At 53.4% G+C, this 9,767-nt stretch overlaps 1 pseudogene; it reads right to left on the bottom strand.

The window, feature by feature from the left end:
- Nucleotides 1–1,686: 1,686 nt before the first annotated feature.
- The window catches only part of LOC130159867 (hydrocephalus-inducing protein homolog), a 45,764-nt pseudogene continuing 37,683 nt past the window's right edge, over nt 1,687–9,767 (bottom strand).

Below are 9,767 nucleotides of genomic sequence, written 5' to 3'. Positions count from 1 at the left end.
AGTGCCCTGTCTGGTCTTTTATTAGATGTTGATAGTGTTCGCCACGCGACATTACAAAATAGAGCTGCAACAGATTTTTTGCTTCTGGCACAAGGTCACGGTTGTGAAGAGTTTGAAGGGATGTGTTGCATGAACCTTTCAGATCATTCGGAATCAATTCATGCTAGCATCCAAAGATTGAAGGATGGAGTTTCTCATCTTCAACAAAGTGATACTGGGGATTGGTTAGATATTAGTGGTTGGGGCATTTCAGAATGGTTAAGTTTAGTGAAGATGATTATATATGCTTTTGTTGCTTTTTTGTTTGTTTTATTACTTACACCTTGTCTTTTACAATGCTTACAAAAATTAATAACTCATTCGATTTCAGGGTTCTTTTTGTGCAACAGGAAGGGGGAGATGTAGGACAAGGCCTCAAGGACAAGAGTCCAAGTACTGATAGCCTGATGAGTAGAGACTTGTTAGAACTTGTAGGGCACAAGCCCTGGGAACCAAGGAACAAGCTAACTGCAGACCCCTGAGCCGTCACAGTTGAGGAGGCAACCAGACGGACAGAGAAACAAGTAGCCAGAGAAGGGAACGGATGGCGCCGATATGTAACTTTGTTAATCAAGAAAGCCGCGTAGAAAGAAACCCCCTAATTTGGGAATAGAAATTGTTGCTATGTCAAGGTAAACTAATAAGTTCCTATTGTTCTAACGGTGTGCCTTAAATATCAACCAATCCGTGTTTTTTACACTAAGATTTAACCAATCAGTGTGTAATATGTAGAAGGTAGAAACATATGTTATTGTAAGAAAATCACTAATAAATGGACAACTTGCTTGCATCAAGCTGCGTCCCGTCTCTTCATTTGCTGCAGCACCTTACCATCCAGACTGGGTGGAAGCAGCTCCCCAGTGTGGCTCAGTGCCCTTTCGTCCTCCACAGCCGCCATCCGGTTGTATTCCAGGGCCACATTGCCCGTGTTGGACAGTATGGAACTGAAAAGCAAGAAGGAGGAGTGAAAAGACAATGACCAATAAATACAAAGCAAGTAGAAAAGTAACACTGTATGGTGAGCTTCTGGTACCCCTTCCTTGATGCTCAGGAGTATCTTTGTCCCCAGGCAACTCTGCCACGTCTAGACCACTGCCCTGGGCTGCCCCGAGACAAAGTGTTTCAAAGTTTGGAGGTTAAAGAGGAAAGGGCAGGCATGGTGCCCAGGAGACTTAATCCAAGGGTCTTATTCAGTTTGACATTATTTTGACTGCAAACTTGTCCTCGAGCAGATGAGGACAGGCAACACGCAATGGAAGCAAACCCATGGTTGTTGTCAGCAGAAAGGCATGGCAGAATCGAACCTTTCCTGGCACGTCTTGGCAGGATGGTGGCCACCATCTCCTGCTTGGCTTTACGTGCAGATACGCAGGCCCCAGCACCCTGCCAGGACTTGGACAGGATGAAACAATACATGACTTGTTTAAAGAGAAGAACAGCAGGTGAGACTGAACACAAAGCCCTAGAAGGGACTCGAGTCCACATGTGAGGCATCTCCAGGCGCCCAGGATGTGTGGAAGCTGAAACCTCAGAACCAGCAGGCAGCAGCACACACCCCCCTGCCCCCACCCCCCGCCAGGCCTAATCACCCAGTTAGAAATTAGAAGAGGTTTATTAAGTGGCCAAGCAATAAACACGTCAGTGGGGTTTTTTTGCCTTTATTGGCACTTTATTGCCTTTATTTTCGCCAGACCACGAGTAGAAGGAGAAGCAGAGGCCACCAGAGAGCACGGCACGGCTCCGGCGAAGCAGGCACCAGGTCAGCCCTGGGCAAAGGCAGCTCCCACGCACGGGTCCCTGCCTGGCCTCTGGCTCTCACGTGAATGTCCTCATCTGGAAGAGCAAGGTCTCCTTGAACTTCCTTGAATCGTGTCCGTATCCAGCTTGAGCTCAGCGTAGTCGACAACAGCACTGAGGCAAAGCTCCACCTCACGGCTGCTCTCCTCCAGGACAGTGTGAGCTGGTTCTGGGTCTGTCTCGATCACCTCCAAACAGGAAAGGGAAGAATCACTGAGCAGAGCCTAGAAAGCCCGGCTGAGCAAGAGGAGGCTTTTGGCCTCCAAGATCAGCCACGTACAGGGGCTAGAAAGGACCATTCCCATTTATTTCCCCGGGAAGGTGATAAAATTTAACCCTTCCATTACAGTGTTTGTTTCTACCGACTGAACACCATAATCACCACCACGACTGAGAGTACACCCATGGGGACAATGACCGGGTCATAGGTACCTCTCCCTGTGTTTCAACCCTGTAGAGTGTCAGACCTTTTTCATGGCCCGCTACAGATCCAGCAGGCCTCTAAATTAGGATTAAGTTCCCCTGTGGGAGGTCTGTGGATGGAGAACCCCAAGACTGAACAAAACCAGAAAGCACCTTTTCCCTCTTGTCTTAGCGGGAGGTGCTTTCCAGACACCATGTGTGGGGCAACAGCCACGCTGGTGAGGGCTGGGGACGGGCATTTTGGAATGGGGACGAACTCACTAGGAAAGCCTCCGAGTGCTGCTGCTGACGGGGAAGAAGTGTGGTTTACAGGTCTTAAAAAGGCTCAGAAACTAGGGAGGAACCGTCACTCCAGGTACGTGTGTGTGGCAGTTTCTGGAGCGATGCTTCTCCAGACTGCTGCACGACTGCCACGCAGCGCCCGGGCTGCTCCACAATGAGACATCCCACACAACATGGGCACCACCACCAAAATCTCTGCTATCGGTGTAGGCAGAGCTGACAGCTCACCCACCATGTGCCGGTGGGCTGGCCAGCGCACACACAAGAGCACTAGTGTGGCTCTCCACTCCAAAACAAGAGTCAGAGTGCAGCGTCTTAAACTCCCTGTTGGTGACAAGGCACTGAATTTGATGAAGAAATTTTAACACCACAAAACGTGATAAAATCGTAAAATGTGCCCTCCCGTTCAAACAGGTTGCAACACTTCAGCTTTTGGCAGAGACCGGTAGTTTGCATGTGGCTAAACGTGTCTTGTCAAAAGACCTCCCCATTTTGTGTTGGTGTCACAGGTCACTGCATCTGCCTCTCCCCCAAAACGCACTGCGGGTGAACCTCACGGATGGATTAAACGTCAGGAGGATGCAGGAGCTGCTCAGCCAGCAGAGATGGTGGCCTGCCAGGGGTTTTTTTGTAGCAGCTCCGTTAGCTTTTCCTGTTTGCGTTTCTTACCTTCTTCTTCACAGGCCACGTGGCTCCTGGGCCCCTCATGGTGGTATCCACCCACTTGATGGTGCGCAGGCAGTCATCCCAGTCTTTAATCTGCTCCGGCGGCAGCGCGAAGGTGATCCTAGCCACCTTGCACTTCACAGGGTGCATTTTGAAGGTGACCGCGACATCCGATTTCAAGGTCACTGTGATGGCCTTAGCACAGCCAGCATGGAGGTGTCCCACCTAGGGAGAACCAGAGAGCCAAGACCTAACTGGAATCACTAGCAAGGGCAGGACTGACAGCAAAGAGATCGATGTGGTGAGCAGCTGTGCCAGGAATCTGCCTCTTACCGTGTATTCATCTGAGGTTTGACAGAGGAAAATACAAAAGATGCCACCTCCCGTAACACTGAGCCTTTTCTGTGGGGTTGACAGCCCCGCGCCAGCTAAGCCAGGGATTGCAGCTCCTTTGTGGCACTGAAACAGGCTCTCACCGGTACATGGTGACTCCCTGCCAGCTCCTGGGAACCCGCCGGGCAGGGCTGGAGCAATGGGAAAAGGCAGAGCCATCCAAACTCACCTTGGGGGAGAAGTGAAATGGGGTGTCTGCCAGCCACTCAAACCGCATCGCCTCCGTCCTGCTGCGGTTGGTGATGGTGAAGGTCACGCTGTAGGGTTTCCCAATGTGACAGTCCCCAAACGGGATGTGATTCACTCTGGCAGCTGCTAGGAATGAGAGCAGGAGGTCTCAGTGTGCCTGAGGTCCATCCACCCCCCTCACATCCACAGAGACAGGCGTGGCCAACTCTTCCTTGCTCCAAGCCTTCCTCCCTGGGGAGACGCAGTTCCCCATCCTCCCGCTTCCATGGAAGCGCCCTGCCACATGCCTAAACCCGTGGCTGTGGCTGTGCAGAGCCACGCAGCACAGCATGCACTGCCCCTCTGCACAGAGCCAGCACGCTCCCAGACCGCCAGGTCAGGGGGTGACAGCACAGGCTGCGTATATCGAGGGCACAAATCATTAGGCACAGGCTTCATCTCCATAGCATACCATGGGCTGGCAGCCCTCCTTTTGGAGATACCCAGCTGAACGTGGGTATCTCTGACCCTTCCCTGCTAGCCTGCAAGCTTCTCCCTTGACAGAAGATCTTCTCTTCTGCTCTCAAGCTGCCTCTTAAGCCTCTGCAGGCTACAAAAGGCAGCAGGATCTGGCTGCTGAAGCTGGACCGCAGGTGCGCGGCACAGGGTGAGCAGAAACGTCTGTTTTCCTGTTCCTTGATCCACCTGGGCAGCCTTTCCTCTCTTACCCTCAATTACGTCTTCCTCTAGATTGCCCTCAGCATTCTCCTCCTCCTCACTGTCTGCCACCAGTCCGTGGATGTTATCTAGCGTGAAGTCATCCTCGTAGCCTTCGCCCACCAGCTGAATGTCGGTCTCCTCATACGGGTTGTTCACCACTGACAGGTGGATCCTGCCTTCCACACGTTGGGCCAGGGTGGGTTTGAAAAGCACGTCAAACTCTGCTAATTCCCCACGGAGCAGGACCAGGAGAGCGGTGTGAGGCTTTCTCTCTGCACAGCAATGGAATCAGCGACAAGTGATACAGCTGTACCGCTGAAATATTTCCGTGGGGCGTAAGGGGCTGAAACCCAGCTGCCTCCAAGCACAGGTTCTCCCACCAATGGTGCCAGACCCTCCTCCTATGTTCACAAGGCTACGACAGCACCACGCGTATCACTGCTGAAGTGTCTTAAACACAGGTTAACACCCAGCGCTCACTCAAACTGCAGTCAGTCAGCTCCTGCCACACGTAAAGCTGAGCCAAAGAATGGGTTTGGCTTCTGTTGGCTGGCTGTGGGCTCAGGGGCTGCCTCCATTCAGGCTGCTACTCTCACACGCAGCAAAGACCTCAGATAGTCCGCTGAAGTGGTGATAGCCCCCCGCAACTCAACCCACCATGTCCAGAGGAACAGAAAAAACTTCCAACCACTTTCTAGGAGGAAGCCCTGCGCAGAGTCCACATGAGAAGCTGGGGGTACAGAGAGCCCCAGCAAAGAAACAACATCTAACATTTGGCGGCTGCTTGGCCAAGCCAAGAGCAGGGCACACATTTCTCCCCTGTGTGGATGACCGCGCTTCACGCTTACTGGATTTACGTCCTGCAGGAGAGTCCTCCTTCACGCCCCCAGCTTGGTAGACGCACTGTGTGGTGGGCCTGGCTTTCAAGAAGAAAACTCCCGCTTCATCCAACAGGTCTATCGTCAACTGAGAAAAAGGAACACAGAGCACAACCACACTGGTGTGGGTACAGGGTGACACGTGGGTTGGCACCGTACTGGTGCTGGTCCAGCACGGGGCATCCAGCATGCTTCTCCGCTTCAAACACAGCTCGTAGCTAAACTTACAAAGTTCAAGTAAAACTAGACAGAAAAAAGAAGTGTTCAGAGGCGCTGGGATACAAAAGTAATGAACAGAATTTTTCATTAAAGTGTAGTAAAATGGGATCAAATACAATCTAATGCAACTAGGACATCACACGTGCCCACCCGAGAATCAAAGCGTGAGAAGAGAGATGGGGGGAAAACACCCCACCAACTTTCTTGCGTTGTATTTAACTGAAAAGGATAGGCTAGTCAGAAAAATCGCATTTCCAAGAGGAACTCTCTTCCTGGAAATTACAAGTCATTCATTTGCTTAAAAAGAATTTGAGAGCTGTTTCCAGGTCTGCCATGCTTCCTGGGACCTTTTCTCCACGAGACAAGCACTTGTTCCCAGACCAGAGCATTTCCTGAGCAGGTCCTCACCTGGACAGGTAGGGTGCCACCATTACGAAGGACCAGAGGGAGTTTTTGTGAATCACCCAGCAACAGCTTCTTAAAGACCAGCAGAGGGTTCCCTCTCTTACTGTGAAGTACCGGGCGCAGGACTGTCACCCGAGGCAGAGTCCCATCTCCACTGACACGGAAGGTCAGGCTTTGCGCTTTAATTGCTGCAGGGCTGCAGGAAAGGCAGAGGAGAAATCATGACGGCTGGCACTAACCAATTTCCCACCTGGCAAGCAACAAAGCAGGGGCCACCCACTGCATTTCCCCTGGCTGGTGCTCCTGTACCCCACGACACAGGTCTCCTCCACCCCCCTCCTCCCAGTCCGATCAGGGCCATTCACAAGAGCTCTGAAGAGCCAGAGCCTTCCAGAGTAGCAGTTAAAGAACATGTCACTGAATCGAATCGTGCAGCACAGCAGGTAAATAATGAGGCGACAGGTGAGACATGGCAAATTCACTGGCTGCGATGATATGAGACACATGCAAAAAGCACGAGCGCAGCATGGAAATAGTATAAAAGCAAGAAGGGAAAAATAAATAGCACCATCAGTAATGATTATTTCCAAGGACGCTAAAAAAGGAATTGCGTACTAGAGCAGAAAGCTGACTTGTCCTGACTCAGCCACTAAACGGCTGGGGAAGAGCCGGTCAGGGCCCTGGTACACACGTCCCAGGACAGGGGAACTGGGCTCCTCTTTTAAAAGGGCTCCAGTCGCTCCTTTGACAGAGACTAGCTTAACATACCCCAGGTAATCACATACAATCATCTCATTTTAACAGAAACAAGGAGGAAATAACGCACGCTGGCTGGCTGGCACAGAAACGGCTTCATCTAAACCTTTGTCCTTGGAAAGCCCCAGCTCAACTGTTGCACATCTCCATTTCTTTCGGATTCACTAACTCCCAGTTGGCTGCCAAATGCTGCACTGTCTTCACAGTCACTCGAGGCTAAGCTATACCCCCTTCTCCTTCTACTCTGTCTAGTAGTTACCGCCTCCTCCATTCTCTAATGCTAAGCACTCTGCCTAAGGCTACTGAGAGCATCAGGGTTAACAAGAGGTCGGGGTCCTCCCAGAGGAGGGGCAGCCATCAGGCAGGTCCCCCCGCCCAGATTTCACAGGGGGAGTTACCTCGCCAGGACATCGAGGGAAGCCTCAAAAGTGCACTGGTAGCTCTGCATCATCTGTGGAGTGAAGGTCACCGTAGCAAAGGCGTGGGAGCAGCTGGGCACGCACATCCGAACGGGATCCACCTTGAAAATGTCCCTGATGGGGCTGTGAAACTTGGGGGAACCCACAGAGCCCTGTTAGGAGGAAACATCCTTCGGTGTTTCTTACGCAGTCTTATTCTTATATGCGTCACCGGGAACAGCCCCAGACAGCGTGTCTCCCTTCCTGCTTGCCCTGGGCAGGCTCCTTCCATCGCAGGGGGTGACTCCAAAGCGGTGCTGACCTTGCACAGGGAGCCCAGGAGCGCAAAAGCTGGCTTTGAGCACTGGGCAGCCACCCCAGCACACAAGGGAGGGGGGGCACTGCACGGAAACCCCGCGACTAACCTCAAACTGGCCTTTAAAGAGAAGGAAAAGGCCAGGGAGCCTGAGGGAATGGTCTGCTTTGAGCCCAGGCACGTCAGGCCAGTAAAGGCCCCCTCCGAGCGGGCTTCCAAGAGATGTGCAGAAGGGTTTGGGTCTCCCACGAAAGACCCAGAGCGGCGAGCCAAAGCCTTGCTCGAGACGTGCCAAATTCAGAACTGCCACCCTGGCGCTGCTGCTCCCCCCTGCAGCCTGACCTGCACGGAGCTGGACTAGTGCGGGCAAGAGGAAGCAGCGAGTCTGGAGAACAAGGCAGCGCAGCCTGTAAAGAGCAACGGTCACCCTGGCCTCTTGTTCTTACCTCACCGGCGATGGGTTTGATGGAAAGGACCACATTGCAGGGGACTTTGTTGACGTTGTGGATCTTGAAGCGAGCTGTGGCCCGGTGCCCAACCCGAACATCGGTGAAGATAAACTTGTTCTCATCTCTGACATACACACCCTTGTCTCGCACCGTCTGCGGGGTCTGGCAGAGGTTGACGTTGCTGCAGATTCGGTGCTCCTCAAAGATGGACTCGATGTCATCAACCACAAATGCTGCGAGCAGAGCAGAGGGAGGGCTGAATGCTGAATTCCTGATGAATTTCTCGGGACCCTGCTGGCCTCTCGGAAGGCTTGATAAACCCTTTTTGCCCAGGTCACTGCAAAACCCAGCCTTGGGCAGGGAGTCGGCTGCGAGGATGGAGCTCAGTCCCAGTCAAGGAGTACTGCTTTCCTTTTATCCTTCCATGCATCCCTCCCAGCCTCTCCCCGCTGGCTGACTTGAAAAGAACTGGAACCTCTGAGGATTTTAGGGTTTAGCTTCAAGGTCAGGGCGCCTCTCTAACCAAGCAGTAAGTTCAGGTGCTGACCAGCAGCAGGTCTGGCTGCGGGAACCTGTGGACGGGGCGTACCTGGGAGGCAGGACTCAGCCAGCAGGGTATAGGGGATGCCGAGGGGATTGTCCTGGGGGTCTCTGTCACTGATATCGATGCGCAGGTGCTCCTCGCACGTCCCCAGTGATTCCGCAGAGCAATCCACCGTGATCATCTGCTGGCCCCCAGGAGGGATGGAACCAAAGCCAGGGTACACCGTGAACATGCCTAGAGTGATGCGAGCCTGCAGAAAGAGTCCCAGGAGAAGGCTGATGTCCAGCAGCCCAGCCTTGAGCATCCCCAGCAAGGAGTACGCCACTCCTCAACCTCCAGCCAGGCCGAGCCCCCAGTCCCAGGGCAGGGAGGGATGACTCCACGGCCCAGAGGCAGCCCCAGGACGAGAGGGACAAGCCAGGAGGAGAGGAGCAAGCAAGCCAGGAGGAGAGGGACAAGCCAGGAGGAGAGGGACAAGCCAGGAGGAGCTGCAGGCCTGTCCTGGCTGGCACACAGGAAGGAGTTTGGGTGTAAAAGGTGAAGGTGCTAGCTGGGATCCTCCAGCCTCAGGGGTAAAACAGGAGAGCAGAAATAACTGTGAGAAGTGACGGGAGGGAAGAGAGGGGACTGGGAAGACGAAAACACAAGGTCAGCTGGTATCTATGGAGTGGGACTTCAAACAGGAACGTGCCCACATCTGTGGTATTCACAGACCTATTTTGGCTAGCAGCCACCAAACACGGGACCTGCTCCTCTCTCTTGACCCCACAACTCCAAGTCTGAGCCAGAGCACGGGACTGTCAGTGCAACTGAGCAGCTCCTGCCTCTGCTTGTGGCTGGGAGATGACGGACCTCCATCGTGCAGACCATGTCCCATCCCACGGTGATGAGTCCCCATCAGCGTCCTCCCACAGCACCCGCAGCAGTGTGTCTTGGGGAGCGGGAGCCACCCACCTGCATGAAGGGGCTGGCAACCTTCTGCAGCGAGCGCTTGCTTTTCTTGGCTGAGGAAGTCCTTTGGTGTAAGTTCTCACTCTTGCCAGAGTGGGCAGATTTCATTTGACATCCACTAAGAGGAGAAAGCAGAAACGTCCATCATGCTGAGCCCCCACCTCGTCTTCCTCTGAAGCCAAAGCTGACCTTCCCCTCCCCACCGAGGAAAGCCTCCCTGCCCCTCGCAGCCCCCGGCGGCACCTCCTGCAGCTTACGGACAGCTCAGCTGTATCACCAGCTTTGCCCGACACACGGGGACACTGAGGCATTTTTCCACTCCCTGTTCACAAGCAGGTGACGTGAACTGGACAATAACCCAGG

Source organism: Falco biarmicus, chromosome 16 (assembly GCF_023638135.1).
Source record: "Falco biarmicus isolate bFalBia1 chromosome 16, bFalBia1.pri, whole genome shotgun sequence".
Taxonomy (NCBI): domain Eukaryota; kingdom Metazoa; phylum Chordata; class Aves; order Falconiformes; family Falconidae; genus Falco; species Falco biarmicus.
Note: the sequence above shows the minus strand (reverse complement) of the source record. Positions and strands in the feature narration are given on the sequence as shown.